The sequence below is a fragment of the Ambystoma mexicanum genome, chromosome 2q (genome assembly GCF_040938575.1).
Source record: "Ambystoma mexicanum isolate Mex_15411 chromosome 2q, UKY_AmexF1_1, whole genome shotgun sequence".
Classification (NCBI taxonomy): domain Eukaryota; kingdom Metazoa; phylum Chordata; class Amphibia; order Caudata; family Ambystomatidae; genus Ambystoma; species Ambystoma mexicanum.
The window spans coordinates 884863015-884882064 of NC_090924.1; the positions used below are offsets into that span (position 1 = coordinate 884863015).

At 42.2% G+C, this 19050-nt stretch overlaps 1 protein-coding gene across 4 annotated transcripts in view; it reads right to left on the minus strand.

Moving 5' to 3' along the window:
• Positions 1–19050, minus strand: part of MYO3A (myosin IIIA) — a 2295212-nt gene that overhangs the window by 1343732 nt on the left and 932430 nt on the right. The window lies entirely within an intron of this gene.

Below are 19050 nucleotides of genomic sequence, written 5' to 3' on the forward strand. Positions count from 1 at the left end.
TCATACCTATTATGAGCTTTTTTTATGTCGTGATGTAGGCCCCTTTCGGCGATTGGTTGGGAATGTCTAAAAGAGACAGTTCTCTAAGTAGGGGCCAGAAACACAATGTGTAGACTCATAATCTGACTCAGCAGTTATAAAAGTCAGCTGTTTCTTTGTCATCTGATTGGGTCTTTCCTACAGTGTCAAAAATAATGGGTACCTGAGATACTGTACGGTCCACCATGTAAGAATAGGACATATACAAAAAATGGACCATTAGGATCAAGGATGGCAAGTGGCTGATCAATAAATATTTTCAAAAATATATGTATTTAAACTTCTGACAATCATTTAGTGGTACTGGACCAACATAGGATTAGAAACATTGTGCATCCATCACAGAACACATTAAAACTCCATTCAATTCCCTCCATCACGCATATGCACTCAATCATTCATACACTACTACTGTTTCTCCACATTAGAAATTGGTTTCATAATATATAACCATATAACAAATGATTTGCAACATATTTGTTACACCCCTTTCTTGTACAAAAGTGTCTATCTGTTCAACAACAGATGGTACTAGTTGACACATGTTTCAGTTGGTTTCTTTGGGTTTCGATGTATAGCACTCTGTTATACCAACCTTCTTCGGGATGGAAGTTTAGCATTCATCATGCTGCGGTGGTGGCGCGAGGTATGGTTGCTTAGCTTACCATCACTGGCGATTTTCTTGTAACCATAATATGGATAGGTTTTTATTAGTGCAAAGTAACTATAACGTCCCTTTAACAATGTTTTTGAAATTAATTTCATGGGTTTTTGTTAGGAAAGCTGAACCATAACGCTTTTTTTCACTGAATTTGATAGATTTTTATTAGCACAAATTAACCATAACGTCCCTTTAGCAACGTTTTTTCACCGAATTTGATAGCTTTTTACCAGGATACCCTTAATTTGTATAGGTGTACCACACACCATACTGAACTCCTTAATCCCAGGCAGATAACCACAGGGTCTGCAGACTGTGTGGCTGTTTGCAAACCTCGGGTAGCATCCACACTGTCCTAAAGCTCAAGGGTTCTCTAATATTGTTGTAGCGTCCCAAAGACACTGAACATGTTGGTTGAAAGAGCAACACATAAGTGAATTAGAAGGAAAAATGAAGTAGGTCTACAAACTCTGTACTTATGAAAGTAACAGTTCAATTGCATAGGGTATGCAACATAATGGAATGCACCAAGAAGAAAAATAACTGGTGCATCCAACAGTATTACCTCAGTGCTGCTTTACATACAAACTGAGAAGCAACTGTCAGCGGGACAACTGCTAAATACTGACAGCAGAACTGTACTACAAAGTGGTAAGTACACTACATTTTTTCCTATAACTGCGCAGTTTGTTCAGTGTGCAATACTAGGAAAAATGATTTCTCTTTTTTTACAGACATGGCAAGCACCCTGGAGTGGCTTGAAGAGAATTTCCCTTGGGATGATATGAGTGAAGACAGTAACTCCATTGGTACACAATGCAGTTTGAAAAGTAAGACAATTAATAAGCATTGCTTCACATGTACCTGACACATATTGTATTCTTGAACAGTACATTAAGGAAATTAAGGGAATGTCCCAGAAGCAGCAGCTCCTCCACAAGTCCATGCGCACATAGAACACCAAAGTAAAAGTGTACAAAATCAACTGGTGAGCCTGGAGGCCAAAATGGACCAATTAATGAATACTTTTGCTGACTTAAAATATTGTGTACAGAAAACATATAATGGACAATATTAAAAACCACTGCCCCACCTGTGCCTGTACCCCTACCCCTGTCCCAGCCAACCATCCCCACAAATTCCCTTTAAGCAAAGAGGTTATGATGAGACCTCAATCCCTTCCACGCCTTATGCCCAACCTGTGCAAAACCCCAATTCCCCATTTATCTCCATTTCTGCTGCCCCTTCCCTTTCCTAATTGTGTGTATTTATGTGTGTAAATAAAGTTCTATGTGTAAACTGTTGCTATGTGTGTGTGTTTTCTTTTTTAAAACACCCGTTATGAGTCCGTGGAGCACAAGACTGTCCGGGATGTCCGCAATTCATCAAAATGGAGGTGTCTTACGGACACCGAACTGGTCCGGAAAGTCTGCATTGAGAATGCAGGCGTCCGAATGCCTGCAAAGTTGTGATGTACCTTAATTAGTTTTGGGACCCCAACCCGGTTCGGCAGACACTTGGGGGCATGCGCATCTCAATCCCTATGTCCTACGGACAACCACCCTGTCTGGCATGGCCGCAAAGTTGTGGCATACTTTTGATTAGTTCAGGGAGCCCAACCCTGTCCATAGGACACCTATGCGCATGTGCACAATGGATCATGTGCAATAAGTGTCCTGCGAACAACTGTCCCATTCATGAACGTCCGCGACATCACCATGTGACCACACCTACGCTGAGCGTCGGTCCTTATTGGAGAGCAGGGTTCGGGCCCCCGAACACCAAAAAAAATGTTTTTTTTTAGAAATCCAAGGTGTTATACTGTGAAACTGCACCCTTACAGGGGTCCCAAGCCATGCCCCTGACAATGTGGACACTTTTTGGAACTTGTTGAGCCTGCTTGGGGTACGAGGTGGCCACAGAGCGTGCGACTGTCCGCAAAGTGCTCCCCAGCAGCCCTATAAAAGACCACACCTCAGTGCTGTCCCTCAGTCTGTTTTTGGATATACAGAACTGAGCACTTGGTGTCATTGGCATTTCATTGCTGAATTACTTGGCCCTGCTGTTAGTTGTGGCTGAACAGGACTACTGCTGCAGGCTGCTGTTCAGCTATTTGGCACATTGCTGTGTGCCTGCTGTTCCTGGTTCTAGAAAACTTTTTTTTGAAAATGGCATCCATGGCTACCTCTCCTACTGCCTCTGCCTCAGCAGCACCCCCACCAACACCACCACCACCTCCCCAAGGGCCTGCAGAGGGAAACAGGTGTGACGATGCAGAGGAGGAAGAAGAGGAAGAAGAGAATGAGGTAGTGGAAGTCCCCAGAAGTCCCCACTACCTGCTGCCCACGTGAGTTTTGCGTGTAGAGGCTTTTTACCAGCATTTGTGGTAAACCCAAGGTTAGTACGGCCAAGGTTCGCTGCAGTGAGTGTGGCATGATACTCGGTCACGGCAAACCTGGGCTGTACAGTTATGGGACTACCACCATGAGGCGACAACTAAGATCCAGCCACAAAGCAGCAGTTTGGAAGGTTGTCCCCTAACAGGGTAGTAGGTTGAGTTCCAGTGCAGCATCCTCGACAACTCCTCCTGTCACCACAAGGGACACTCCTGTGGGACAGAGGACCCGCGAGGTGCCTTCCTGGCTGCTGCTCTTTTGGCATAATCCCGGCCAACCTGGTGCCTTCCTGGTTGCCGCTCTTTTTCCGTAGTTAAGAAGCCCTCCAGCCTCTTTTCCTTTTCAGATGGGCAGCAGGTGCAAGTGGATCTAGGTCACGTGGCCTAAACCCTGCCCACCTTCTTTGCCCTACCTCTTCCTTTTGCTCTTGACTCTTAGATCAAGGGCGTCTCTCACCCGGGCGTCCGAAGCGAAGGGCAGATGAAGAAAAGGGCAATTCCTGTTTGGACCTGTTCAGACCAGAAGGACCCAGGGCTCAAACCCCTGCCCAGACAGCAGGTATGCATGCACCAACATGTGTTTACTCCACAGGCCATCCCCACCTCTGGTCACCTGTGATGTTCCGTTGTGCCCACCTTCCTCGCATACAGGAATTGCCTGTTTTGCTTGATTTTTCTACACTGCTTTCTCTCCCCTCTCCAGCAGTCTCCTCCCCCTACATCCTATCTCTGCATGAGTCTGTCCTATAGATTCTGGTTTCACCATCAACTCCTTTTGCCAATGCTTGGATTTGATTTTTATGGACTTCATTGACTCACAGTGCATCACCCTCTCTCAACTCTCATGCTGGACGTCCCCTGCATCTTGTACTCATGGTGGCCCTGATTCATGCTATTCCCATTTTCATCTTGAATCCTGGCTTGTATTTGCTGTTCTCTTGCAACATTATGTGTTAATACTGACTTCTGCAATTGTATTCACTTTCCCCTCTTGCCTCTCCACTTTTTCACTGCTCACTCTCTGTTCTCTTCTCCTCTACCTTTCTCCTTTTTCTTATCACCTCCCTTCCTCCCCTTACTATCTTCTATGCACTTACTCTATCAGAATTGCCCTTGATCTAGTATGATAGCAACCTTGTTTGTCCCCCCGCTTGTTGTCACCCCCGAGCACTATCTGAAATGTCATCTGCCTAGTACGTTAGTCGCTTGCTTTGTTCCTCCCCTCCCTTTCTGCACCCCTCTCCCTCACCTTTTGTTACTCTCCATCTCTAAAAGAAATGTCGTCAGGCCTAGTACGATAGTCGCCTGTCTGTTTCCATTTCCTTTCCACTCTCCCGCTCCCTTCCTTATCTATGTCTTAGCTCTTGCTCTATTTGAAATGTTGCTAGGCCGAGTATGATAGTTAATTTCACATTCTAATTGTTCATAGCCTGTAAGAATGTCATTGTATTTTCCCTTATTCCCTCCCTTGCCTTGAAGCACTTTGAAACACATAGGCGCTATATAAATAAACTATCATATCATATCATTATCATTAAGATATCATTCCTCAAGCAGCCTTGCAGGCCACACGCACAGCAGTGGAACCTTACTTTTCAAAGGTCACTATTTTTTGTGTGTACTGCAGGTCACTATTTTTTGTGGGTGAGCAGTTCCAGAGTGGTTTCGATGCTGTGGTCTGGGTCCACAAAGGAAAATGCCCCCTACCCCGATGAGGCACACCCAACAGCTTCCTCTCTCCATCTGTCCTTTCTTATCCCTGTGGTTGTTGCCCCTTCCCTACCTCCCCTACCCTTCCCTCCCTTGTGTGACGTGTTTAAAGAATGCAAAAAAATACACAAAACAGAAAAATAAAAAAAGGCTCTTTTCAGAGCCACCTTCCACAGTTTAAAAATAGAAGTGCCAATGAAATGGTGGATGCCCCTGGGTATTCCGAGAATTCTGCGGACAGAGCAGTAGTCCAAGGCCTTCTCCGAAATGTATGGGGTGATGCCATCAAAAACATTGCATTCTTTTCCAGGAGAAAGTGGGGTTCCTTTGTTGTTTGTAAAAGCTTTGAAGTAGACAACACCACCTGCAAAAATGCTTGCTATAGTTTCAAAAAGAGCTGCAATGCATTTTGGATCTTTCGCTAAAAGAAGTGATTACCAGCATAAGTACGATGGACTCCATCTCTGCGAAAAAAAATGTTGCTGCTAGGAAATGTAATATTTTCATTGTGGAAGGAGGACATGCCACCTCTCTCAAAGGCACTAACAGCCTTGTTGACATTGCGCCTCGCTTTCTCCATTTGCGGACCAAATGAAGAAGAGTGCAGCCACATCTGACTCTGGGAAATGCAAGAAAAAATTACTTAGGAGTTTGGAAACATGTCCATGACTTTACCAAGTGCCTCCTTCACCACAAACTGCAATGAGATTCCGTTTACATGTCCTAAACTGTTCCCTCTACAATGAACAATAATAATGTCTGGATGATACTGCGTCACCCAAGTGGCACAAAGAGGAAGCAAATCCAGCCACCCCATGCCACGCACTCCATACCAGTGCACATCCATAAGAGGGAATCCAAGAAGTGCTGTCACTCCACAGTGCTCTGCATACACCTGCAACCAATGTAGCCACGAGTCCCCCAAAACCCTTACACTCTGCCTCCTGAAAGACACAGCCATAGCCATAGCCATCTGCCCTCCTCTCACCAAACAGACCTTCTGCCACAGTCTCTCCTTGCACACCACACCCAGTAAACCTTATTGACCAAATCCACTGGCCTCCACAGTCCAATTTCCATGCCTGCCATCTTCAAAAGCCCTGGATGTGGCAGGTGCCATCCGCAAACTACCGCAGTGTCCGCAGACATAATGTGTAATGTACGCAGGTTTCGAAAGACATTTAAACCAGAGAAGGAGATTTCCTCTTTAGTGGTGGCTATGAAAAGATACTTTTTTTTAAAATGGTGCTTGAAAACAAAACCTTTTATTTTGTATTGTTTTTTTCTCTTCCTTTCCTTCTTACTGCCTTACAGCAACCTCTGCAAAGCATCCCTTAAATTCTGAAAGAAACAAGCGTTTCCAAGAATGGACAAGGAAATGCCATCTGCAGTAAAATAGTGCACACTAAGGTAGTCAATGTTGTCGTTGGAGAAAACAGACATCGCAGCACGCCACATAACTATACCCATGCCTCTATTCACAAGGCACCTTTCAACATTTTGCTGGGGATTGAAGACATTGGGCTTGTTCCATTGTGCACTTGGTAGTATTTCAGAAATAAACACCTTTGCACTTGGGAAAAGCAGAATTAGTTCCTCCACCAACAACGTCAATACAGGAATCAAACTTGAGGCACTGATGTACCCCAAATGCTCTCCTCCACTGTACACCACCAAAACATCAGGACTACCAAAAGTAGCCAGGTTTCTGCAAATTGCTGCCAGGCACACTCCACCATAAAGCCTCTCAGCCTGGAAAACGAAGATCTGTAGAAACACCTCTTGCCTTTGCATACCTCTCCATATCAGAAACAAAACAATCTCCACTATCCATACAATAACTCCAGACATCTTCACCACACAACCAACACAGCAATGAAAAAAGTATTACCCTCCCTTCCTGTAAAGCACACCCTTAAAACCCGATTGGCTAATCCCCACAGTTCACTCCCATTTCCATGCCATGCATGCTGAGAAGCCCTGGATGTAGCACATGTGATCCGTGGAGTACTGCGGTGTTCACAGATCTCACAACACAGGGCAGCCCTTCTTCCTTTTCCACTTCACACTTTGCAGCACTCGCTCATTGGCTACTGTTAAGCATTGCCACAACCATCCACCAATCTCATCCAAGATCTCTACATCTAACTCCAGCAACTCAGTACAACACTGCAGATGTACTGTTGAACACGAACACTCAGAGCACAGGTCTCCTATGATTCTCAAGCACATGAATTCAAATGTACTTTAAAACTCTCCAAGATTTCTACTTCCAGATTCATCCACATCTACATCCAGAAACACAAACTACAGGTATTCATATGTTTTGTAATGCACATAGAACATGAAAACAGCATGTATGTTACCAAAGCATAGCAAGTACATATATTGCATGCTTTGAACAGGGTGCCTGCCACTTGCCCTGCACAACCTACCAAATAATCATACTGTCATTTTTAACATCTTCTCACATCAACTGACAGTTACTTACAATGCTGTTTGCTTTCACAGTTTTCTTGTACTGCCCACGAGCATAACAGATGCAAACCACATATTTCAATTTCAGCACCACTGCCTGTGATTTCTTTTATACAAAACCACATTGGTAACATTTCCACAGCACGTGCAAGTGCCAGATCCTATGTGAAATGCCCAAAATGCACACAAAAAAGGTAAACTGCATGTATATCATGAAAGCATGCCAAGCAAATGGTTTGCACAACTGACAAAATGCACCATTGGAGGAAAGGAAAGAAATGCATGTGCACATTGGAAACAGTGCTATCTGGAAATTTGAATACATAACTTTAACACCTGAAAACAGAATATATGCATTCATGTAGTGAGCATCTATGTGTGAGAAACTTAACAAAAGTCCACACACTGTAGCATTCTCCTTTCCAATCTCTACATCTTTCTACCTTGTTCTCACTCTACTATGACTTCCATTAATCCATTTCCAAAATAAATAGTGCAAAAACATCTCACACACCTCAAAACTGCAGCCCCATAGGGCACAGTTATCACTGCATCACCGGCCCTCATACGAACAATGCTAATGCTCCCAAGTCCCCACTCGTATGCAGTGTTCTACAATTGCACACACACCCTAACTCTTCCTGCAACCAAATCTTCCTACAATCTAAAACAATGTGTTCTCCTGCTGTTATTACTGTACCATTAACCCACATACCCACTAACTTCCTTCTTTTGCAATTGCAGTGAAAAACTGCGTGCTAAACACCAGTGACATCTCTGCTGGAACATAAAACCATAAGAAACATACTCTTCACATCCAGAAAAGTAAGTGCAGTACTGTTGTAGTGTTCTGCCTGTTACTCAGATACAGTGTTGTTGTATTGTAGCCTAGACAATGTTATTCAAGCCCAAAGCGCTCACTTCACCCTTACTCATTGCACCTTGCCAGATCCACTACTTCTATTGTCATCAGAACACTAGTATGGTGACACCCACACGTTTTATGAACACATTGAACACATTGCAATGTCCTTACTTCTTCAAGCACATTACACTCATGCACACTGAAGCAAACCTTTCCCACAGGAACACACACACATAGCATTACAGCCTTCTCAACCAAAATGAACAGCCCTTTGCACAATCACACTCCTCTATGTATACCTACCCTCAAATTCAGACACTCATGCTCAGAACACACAAATGCATTGCACAACTTCCAAATCCACACTTTCCTTTTTTCTCCAACAGACACAAGACAATGCCTACCAAAAAGCAACTCTGTAGAAAACAATGCAGAAATAGAGCAGATACAACTCAAGCCATGCAAAGGGCCCATCCATCACTAGCAAACTTTCTCCAAGAAGTTCAGACAAAACAGCTAATACAGCCCCTAAGTAAAACGGAACCAGGCTCCAGGGAATAAAGTGTGACTTATGTTTCAAAATGTAAAACTAAAAGTAAATGTATTAAGAAGAATGCAACTACCAGTAGTGCAAACACTACATCTACCAACAGTAACAGCCACAAATAAGCATTCCAACAAAATAATTTTACAAAAAATGTTCCACCATAGAATCCTTCAGAACCTTATAAAAACAGTGGAGAAACCATGCACCACCACTTCAAACTTACAGCAGAAAACGGATCCTGGAAGCTCTCATAGACAGTGCAATGCTCATCAAAAGGAAATTATTTATATTAGTTTTAAACAGAATGAAACCACTTACAAAATTAATTAGTAAACTACAAAAAGTACTTTTGCAACAGACGCAATATCAGCATAAACACCTTTGCAAATGTCTGTGCAGGCGAGTGGATTCACACCACCAGAACAGAGCCATATTTCAATGAAGAGGCATACAAACAAGAGCAAACAAACCCATTGCCATGCATAGCAGTAGGCAAGGATATGAAAAGGTAGACAATACCAATATGGAAGAGAAAATGCTGATTGCAAGAATATCCCCAACAAAGTGACAATCATCCATTCCACCGAACCAATTTGTGCCATCTACAAATGACCATGCACCTCAATGTGTAACGTACAAAAACATTCCTTCAGATCTTTGTGGCAGTTCCTCAATCAGTATGTGAAAGCCAAAGAAAAATTAAAAATTAAAATATTACAAACCAGGGACTCCTGTCCAGTGCGCAAATACACAGGACTACGAGTACATTCATCAGCCTGCATTTCCGGGCCTGCTTGCAAATGCAACTTCCACCACATCAAAATGTTAGCAACACACCATTCTACTACATGAAAATTCATTCAGAGACAGTACTATGCAAAAAGTCCTGCTTTAGCACTGGAGCATTTAAATCACATTCTCCTACATGGTACAGCCAAAGAATTGCTCGAAGAAATATACCATATCCAAAGCAAATATTTTGGAAGTGAAGAGCACTTACAAAATCCAGTAACTTCAGAAGAGAGTAGCTACAACCTTGCAGATGCCAACCTTCTATTACACATGTAGAAAAAAGAAATAGGAAAGTTTAAAAGCACATCTGCTGAAGTACCAAAGCAAGTATGTGTGTGTTGCCGCAGAACCTTTTATACAAAGAGCACCAAAACTGTAGTTATAACGTACAAAATAGAAGGCAATGAGCAATCCCAATGGTTCCAATTAGCTCTCCATTTTATAGCAGAAAACAAATACAAAATGACTAACCCTTCAATACTTTGCACATACTGCACTGCAAAACTTGACAATAACCAAATGCGTTCACGGCTACCACCAATAACTTGGAAATATTCCCACTGCCAAAACCACTCCAACAGCTTAATTTGTATGAGCTAATTATAATCCAAACAGTACACCCATTTCAAGCGATAATACACCTTCAACCGAAAACAGCAAAGTTGTCTCCCTCTGAATTACTGAAAGACATCTGCGGCAAAGTATTTTATTTGCAATTAGAACTCAAAGAAAATGTCGACACTATAGGAGTGCAATGGCCAATAAATCAATCTTTGATTATCCTAGTGAATGGTGTACCTACAAAAGACTAACAAATTTGGCAGCAACTAGCAGACTTAAACACAGTTAGATAAGCCCTGCAATATCTTAAAGACAGCAATGAATACTACAAAGAAATACCACTTTGAACTTCTAGATCCTACTACAGCTGCCATTATTTTAGACCAGTATACAATTCACCCACTACACTACAAAGACACCATAGATAATACACTAGAAACATCAAATGCGGCAAGCCAAAAGATCTCCAATCAGCATATGGGAACAAAGTATAGAAGAACAGGCCTTTCCTCTACTGTTTCCTACTGGAAAAGGTGGAAGGTATGATGAAAGATGCACACAAATAACAGCATCAGAATATCGCTCTTTACGAATGTATTCTGAAGACCCCAGATTCATAGTAAACGTTGAATACAGATTCAACCTCCCCTTTGAAAGTGAACTAGCAACTCTATGTTACAGAGTTGCACACACATTGAAAACAAGTTCCAATTTTCTGAACATGTCTGCTACGCAGCTACTTCAAAAGATGCAAGAGAAAAATGAAGTTTTACAGTCAAGTATTACAAATCTCTTGGCAAACATGTGTGGTATGAAAGAATACTGGTTCCGACGTCACACAGATGTACGGTGTATCCTACGCAACCTTGGCCCAACCACATGGTTTGTCACCTTAAGTTGTGCAGAGTATGCATGGGAAGACTTGCATGATTTCCTACGCATAGTAAACAAAAACAAAGCAGGAATAGACATGAAAACACCAGGAGAACTCTGCTCTCTTGACCGTGTAAATGTATCAAGGTACTTCCATCATAGCTTTATTGCCATGCTGCACTTCATTTGTAATAAAACAATTATTCCACTCGGAGAAGTGGAAGACTTCTTTTGGAGAAAAGAATATCAGAGGAGCACCACACATCCACATGCTTTTGTGGATTAAAGATGCTTCTAAATTTGGTTCAGAAAGTACACATAGTGACCTACATGCACACAATTTGCAGTTTCAAAGACATAAGTGTGGCAAGAATTGTCGGTGCAAATATAAAAACAAAGGCAAATACTGCACCAAATGCCGGTTTGGTTTCCCTAAACCAGTTTCAGCAAAAGGACAAGTAAACAGCTTCATGTCTTCTGTTAGACAGAGTGGGAAAGGCAAATCGCCTAAGAACACAACCTGTATAAAAAGAACCGACACATCAAAGTACATCAATGATTACAATGCAATCATTGCCCCCTATGGAATGCAAACATAGATGTGCAGTATATTACAGACAATTCCACTGCAGTTGCATGATATGTCACAGCCTACTTAACTAAAGCAGAGAAAACAGAGCTCAAAGACCTCTCGGGTGACATATCATCTGACAAAGCGCTGTCACAAAAATTGTACAGCTTTGGCATAACAATGCTCTCCAATAGATAATGTGGCTGCTACGAAGCCGCAGACCATTTAACCGGCACCGCCTTGTATGGGAAATCTGAAAAAATAGTCTTGCTAAGCCTTGGTCCTGCTGCATCCATAAAAAGAGTTCTCATATCGTACCAATACATAGAAACAATAGCCAAAAACGATACCAACAGCCAGGACATTTTGAAAAACAACTTATTGAACACATACTACCCAAACAGGAGTACTGCTTTGGAAACAATGTGCTTATACAACATAGCCCAAAACTTTGCATACAAAAATAATATTAAACCAGATGAGAAAAAAGGTAAATACATAGTCAAAGGTTGTGAGGGCAGCCTGGTTAAATTTACCAAACGCAGCCTGATTAATCATGTGAAGATATCATTAAAAACTCCTCAACCTAGAGAACTATTCTACATGTCCCTACTGCAAATTTTTTAAATCATGGAGAAAAGCGAAGATTTATTGAACACCCATGCCTCCTATGAAGATGCTTTCAATGCAAGTGAAAGCACTGTAACAGAAAAACTTTACGCAGTAGAAAAACATGTTGGACAATGAACGCCAACAAGAAGAACTTCAAACACACCTAAATGTAGACACTCCTGAGAGCAGTCGTCCTTCTCTTACAGGAAGCCAAGAACCAGTTTGACAGCCACTCATATAAAATTAGGCAGAATTAGCCATGACTGAAGTAGAAATCACCATGTGTCAGTATGAGCAATCAGCAGAAAAAAATGCTCTATTGAAATCACAACTAAACAATGAGCAGCATAGCATTTTCCTAGTAGCTAAAGAAATTGAACATGGTGTGCTGCACAAAACTAAAACTTGTACCTGTCAAAACTATAAACCTGTACTCCTCTATATAAGTGGCCAAGCTGGTTCAGGCAAAACATTCTTAATAAAAATCATCAGCAAGTTACTTTCAGCTGTTGTAACTGACCCCACAGGTATAGCAGCCTACAACATAGGTGGTTTTACTTTACACTGATTGCTACTCCTTCCAGTAGAAACGTTCAGCAAAAGCCGCTGTGGAGCGAGGCAGAGTTTTGAAACAAATGAAAATGCTCCTAATAGATGAGGTGAGCATGGTCTCCAACCTAATGTTGGCTTTGATTCACCTCAGATTGCAAGAGGTCCTTTAAACAGACTACTTCCTCTTTGAAGGAAAACATGTTATTTTTTTCGGAAATCTTCAATTAACACAAGTGAAAGGTGAACGTATTTTTAAAACCTTAGGACACAAACTGTGCCTTAAGACACTTGGCAGCACCGGAAATGTAAATCTTTGGCAACATTTCCAATACAGAGAACTCACTGAAAATATGTGTCAGTCTGCAGACCTGACCTATGCCAACATTTTGAAAAGCACTCAAATTGGTGTGCTTTCTAAGGAAGCAAAATCTATCTTAAATAGCAGACGCATCCATGAGCTATATGGGCTTAACACATGTGCTACTAATGTCATGGAACAATTAGCACACAAAAATGTAAACTGTATGTCCTTAATGCCAACCCTAGCAAGATGTGCACAATTCAATGAAACAACGTTGAAAATAGAAATGCAACCACTAGTGCAAATTTACTCCACAGACAAACTGGACGTGCATAGTATGACAGTAGCTATGTGTCAACAAGCCACAGCATGGCTAAATACCTTAGAAAACTATCTCTAACACAGCTGCTTTGGAGAAAATGTTAACATTGGGCCTCATTACGACCCAGGCGGTAAGTTACCGCCTGGGTCGTACCTTTACCACCATGGCGTAAACTACGTTTACGCCATGGTGGTTGGCGGACTTACCGCCCCATTCCGAGGTTGGCGGGGCGGTAAGTCCCCAATCCCCATTTACCCTTCCCCATTCCCATTTTTGCCCCATAGGGCATAATGGGAGTGGGGAAAGCGTTAATTACACCACCGTAAATTACGGTGGCGTAATTAACAACAAGGTACCTTGGCCCAACCACATGGTTTGTCACCTTAAGATGTGCAGAGTATGCATGGGAAGACTTGCATGATTTCCTACGCATAGTAAACAAAAACAAAGCAGGAATAGACATGAAAACACCAGGAGAACTCTGCTCTCTTGACCGTGTAAATGTATCAAGGTACTTCCATCATAGCTTTATTGCCATGCTGCACTTCATTTGTAATAAAACAATTATTCCACTCGGAGAAGTGGAAGACTTCTTTTGGAGAAAAGAATATCAGAGGAGCACCACACATCCACATGCTTTTGTGGATTAAAGATGCTTCTAAATTTGGTTCAGAAAGTACACATAGTGACCTACATGCACACAATCTGCAGTTTCAAAGACATAAGTGTGGCAAGAATTGTCGGTGCAAATATAAAAACAAAGGCAAATACTACACCAAATGCCGGTTTGGTTTCCCTAAACCAGTTTCAGCAAAAGGACAAGTAAACAGCTTCATGTCTTCTGTTAGACAGAGTGTGAAAGGCAAATCGCCTAAGAACACAACCTGTATAAAAAGAACCGACACATCAAAGTACATCAATGATTACAATGCAATCATTGCCCCCTATGGAATGCAAACATAGATGTGCAGTATATTACAGACAATTCCACTGCAGTTGCATGATATGTCACAGCCTACTTAACTAAAGCAGAGAAAACAGAGCTGAAAGACCTCTCGGGTGACATATCATCTGACAAAGCGCTGTCACAAAAATTGTACCGCTTTGGCATAACAATGCTCTCCAATAGATAATGTGGCTGCTACGAAGCCGCAGACCATTTAACCTGCTAAAAGCAGGTGTTAAATCCTCCATGGCGCTAAGGGACCTCGGAATCAGGCGGTAAGGGTCGGCGCTGTTTACGCTGCCGTAAACCCCTTACCGCCTGGGTCCTAATGAGGCCCATTGTGTTTAAACTGCATAACCTTGATGTGGAGCAAGGATTAGTTAAAGGAGCACTTGGTACAGTTGGTGGCTTCCAGACATACCCACGTGACAACAGCATTCAGTTTGTCAATAGTAACTTTGACATGACAAACTTTCAGAAGTTAAAGGGATAGAACGCTCAATATCCGATTCCTTCTTTTCAAAGACATGTATGTATGCAGAGAACAGTTTTCTCTGTCTCTAGCATAAGCAGTCACTATTCATAAATTGCACAGTCTAACCCTAGATCAAGCATTGATTGACATTGGCAGCACAATGTAATAAAGAAGACATGGGTTACGTAGCACTGTCATTCCTTGGATCGTAGAGTACAAAAGACTACGTGTACTCTACACACCCCATCTCAAAATGTACCCTGTTCCTCAAAAAGGCAAACTTTGTAAAATAAATCTAGTGCAAACACAATTTATACATGATCTCAAAACAGTACCAGCAAAGAAATTGAAAGCAGCTGGTGCTCCATCAATTACCACAACCACAGAAGGATGTACTAAAAAGACAAATGCACATCCAACTACACAAACAAAGAGAACTACCTCTTCAAAGTAACCAGGTGGACTTCCATCAAATGAGTCAGACACAGAACTGTCTGGGCCATTCAAAGTTTCCAAGACAACTGGTGTAAATTACTATGCAAATGTAGCAATCAATGTTCTATTCCAATTGCCAAAAATTGTTGAAAACATTTACTTAAACGGCATGAACCAGTTGAGTTTGCAAATGCTACTCCTTCACAGAAATGCAACAAACAATCCTGAGAACACTTACAGTGACTCAGGAATAAGGGAGGAATTGGACTACTTTGCAGGAATGGTGAGATTCACTATAAACACACAAGAAGATCCACAAGAATTTCGAATGTACTTAATGCAAGTACTGAAAAGCAAAATCATACTTATAAATGAAATTTTCCAGATTTCATGCATGTGGAAACATACATGAACTCTCTGCAACCATGTGGTGCAGGGACAAGCCCCTAACAAGCGCTTTGTGTATGTATCTATATCTAACTGTGAATCCATTCCATTTGAGCAGCTTGTACAAAATGCTAACCATGGCATATTATGTATTACTTGCAATTCCGACAATCGTTCCACCTTACAGATACAATCACATAGCCAGTACATACTATTATTGCTTTTACGATACAATGCAGATGGTACCAAAAACAACTACAAGCTTACTAGCTTCCTACACAGGCAAGTATCACTTGGCAAGAAAACCTTCACAACAGTAGGCATAATCCACAACCAGTGCAGGTCACTACACTGTGTACATTAAAAAGAAATGTGGATGGTTTGAATGCAATGATACATCCATTTCTCTGAAGCAGAGATTACCAGCAAATCTTGCAAATGCCTACTTAATATTCTTGAAACCAAAATGTACTCACTGATCTACAAACATAAAATGACCTACTGCCCAATACCCACCATCACATATGTAATTGCAAAAGGAAAATAACCTTCTACCCTATGAAACTGGAACAATTTAGCATACAGCAACTGGCCCATGAAGACATCAGTTACGCTGATATACAGTTTTTTCCCCAATGACCCAATGATTATAGTCACAGAAACAACAACTGCAGAGAGGACACACTAATATTGTTTCCCATATAGTACTTAAAAAGAAATGTTCTTAGTATGAGGGTCTACAAACTGTCCTCAATAACCTCTGAAACCACCAACTGGTAGAATAAGGCAACAGCTGTCTAACAATGCCCATACGAATGCATGAAATACTCAACTACATGTAACTACACCTATAGTGCTGCAAAGGCACTTCATAATAGTGAAAAATGTAAATCCACCAACAAGAATGAACGTGCTTGAAGACATACCCTGCAAAACTGAGAAACTGTTAACAGTTAGAATACACCATCTGATATCTAACTGCAACCATAATACTACAATATTACTTTCCATTACTACACAATTTGAAATCCACCAGCAAAAATGAAAGTTCTTCTGAGGAAATACTTCAACACTTATTGAGTATAAACAACCAGCATACACCAACTGGTATCTCACTGCACCCGCAGTACTACAATATTACTTCCAGTGGTCAAACTGCCAAAATCAACCTTCAGCAATCACAGTGCTACAAACGTATGCTCAACAACTTTCAAACTACCAACAGTTAGAAAACGCCAACTGGTATCTAACTGCAACCATAGTACCACCACTACCAAAAGGAAAATTATACACCATTTCAATTCTTCCTACTGCAACACTACTTATAACCAGATTACCACATAGATATGCACCTTAAACATTGCTGTAAGTAGTGCACACATCACTGAAACAGAGTGTGCTACATAACAACAAATGAACATAGATGTTTTCTTTTTTTTTAATCCTGCATGGATTTTTTTTCCCACAAAGCCAATGATTATGTGAACAAGCACAGGAACTGAGCACATTGCACAGTACACTTGTTTAAAGCATAGTACGTGTGAAGTACTAATTATGAGGGTCCACAAAGTACACAAATGGCTGCAATGCAATACATTATGAAGTACCTACCGTAACATGTTATGTTTTCTTTTATCACAGACAACGAAATAACGATTTCTCCTGCATTTCCACATACCACAATATTCAAATCTGCTATTGCCTCTTGAACAGTATTCTGCACTGCATGAAAAAAGGTGCACAGGAACTCAACAATACAGTGCGTATACAATTATTGGTGTCATACTCCTTTGTAATCTGCAAATTGCATTCTATACACTTATTTGTGCAATCCATATGCCATTGTCACAATGTTGAACCACTGCAGCATAATACAGTCATGCATGCAAACATCTGTCCACTGACCACAACCCACACACATAGCACAGCCACCTGAGGCCCTATCCACTTCAGTTGACATACTGTTACAGTACTTCCAGCCAGTGGACAGACTCTTAAGTGCATGGCCAGACTCTTGGTTGCATGGCCATGCACCCAAGACGGTACTGACTGCCTACAACCAATACAGCATAATACAGTGAGGTACCCAAGAATCTGCCCCTTGACCACAACCCAGACACATAAGGCAACCAGCTAAATCCCTGTCCACTTCATTTCACACACTATCACATTACTCCCACCCACTGCACAGACTATGATACATCCAAGAATCGCAGGGCAGTACAGCAAGTCACCTGCCACACACCCTGTCCACTTCGGTACACATACCATTACACTACTTGCAGCCAGTGGGAACATTCTTGGGTGCCCCCAACACTCTAGTAGCTGCCACAGTTACCACATCATAATACAACCATACACCCAAGAATCTGCCCAGTGGCCACAACCCTCGGTGCAGTCCAATAAGCCAGTTGCCACACACTCTGTCCACTTCTCTACACATACTATTACACTACTTGCAGCCAGTGGGAAGACTCTTGGATGCATGGCCATGCAGCCAAGAGTCTAGTAGCTGGTCACAATCACCACAGCATAATACAACCATGCACCCAACAATCTGTACACTGGCCACAACCCACATACATAAGCCAGCCGCATGAGGTATTCCAGTATGTGGAACCAGTCAGCAGACGCTTGGGTGCAATTAGCCAGCTGCCTGAGGCCCTATGCACTTCTGTACACATACTATTACAGTACTTCAACCACTGGGCAGACTCTTGGACTCTTGGGTGCATAGCCTCTGGCCATGCACTCAAGACTGTAGTAGCTTGCCACAATTACCACCCACTGCATAGACTATCATACTCCCAAGAATCTCAGAGCAGTCCAACAGGCCACCTGCCACACACCCTGTGCACCTCTGTACACATACTATTACACTACTTGCAGTCAGTGGGCAGAATCTTGGGTGCAGTATCTCGCCACAATTACCACACCATAACAAAACCATACACTCAAGAATCTGCCCAGTGCCAATACCATCTGGGCAGTCCAATAAGCCAGCTGCCACACACTCTGTCCACTTCTGTACACATACTATTACACAACTTCCAGCCAGTTGGCAGACTCTTGGGTGCATGGTCTCCGGCCATGCAACCAAGAGTTTAGTAGCTGGTCACAATCACCAAAGCATAATACAACCATGCACCCAACAATCTGAACAGTTGCCGCAACCCACACACATAAGCCAGCCGCCTGAGGCCCTGCCCACTTCTGTACACATAGTATTGCAGTACATGCAACCAGTCAGCACACTCTTGCGTGCTATAAGCAAGCCGCCCATGCACTCAATAAACTGCCCAGTGGCCACAACCCTCGGGACACTCCAATAAGCCACCTGCCACACACTCTTTCCACTTCTGTACACATACTATTACACTACTTGCAGCCAGTGGGCAGACTCTTGGGTGCATGGTCTCTGGTCATGTACCCAAGACTCTAGTAGGTGGTCACAATCACCGCAGCATAATACAGCCATGCACCCTACAATCTGTGCACTGGACACAGCCCATACACATAAGCCAGCCA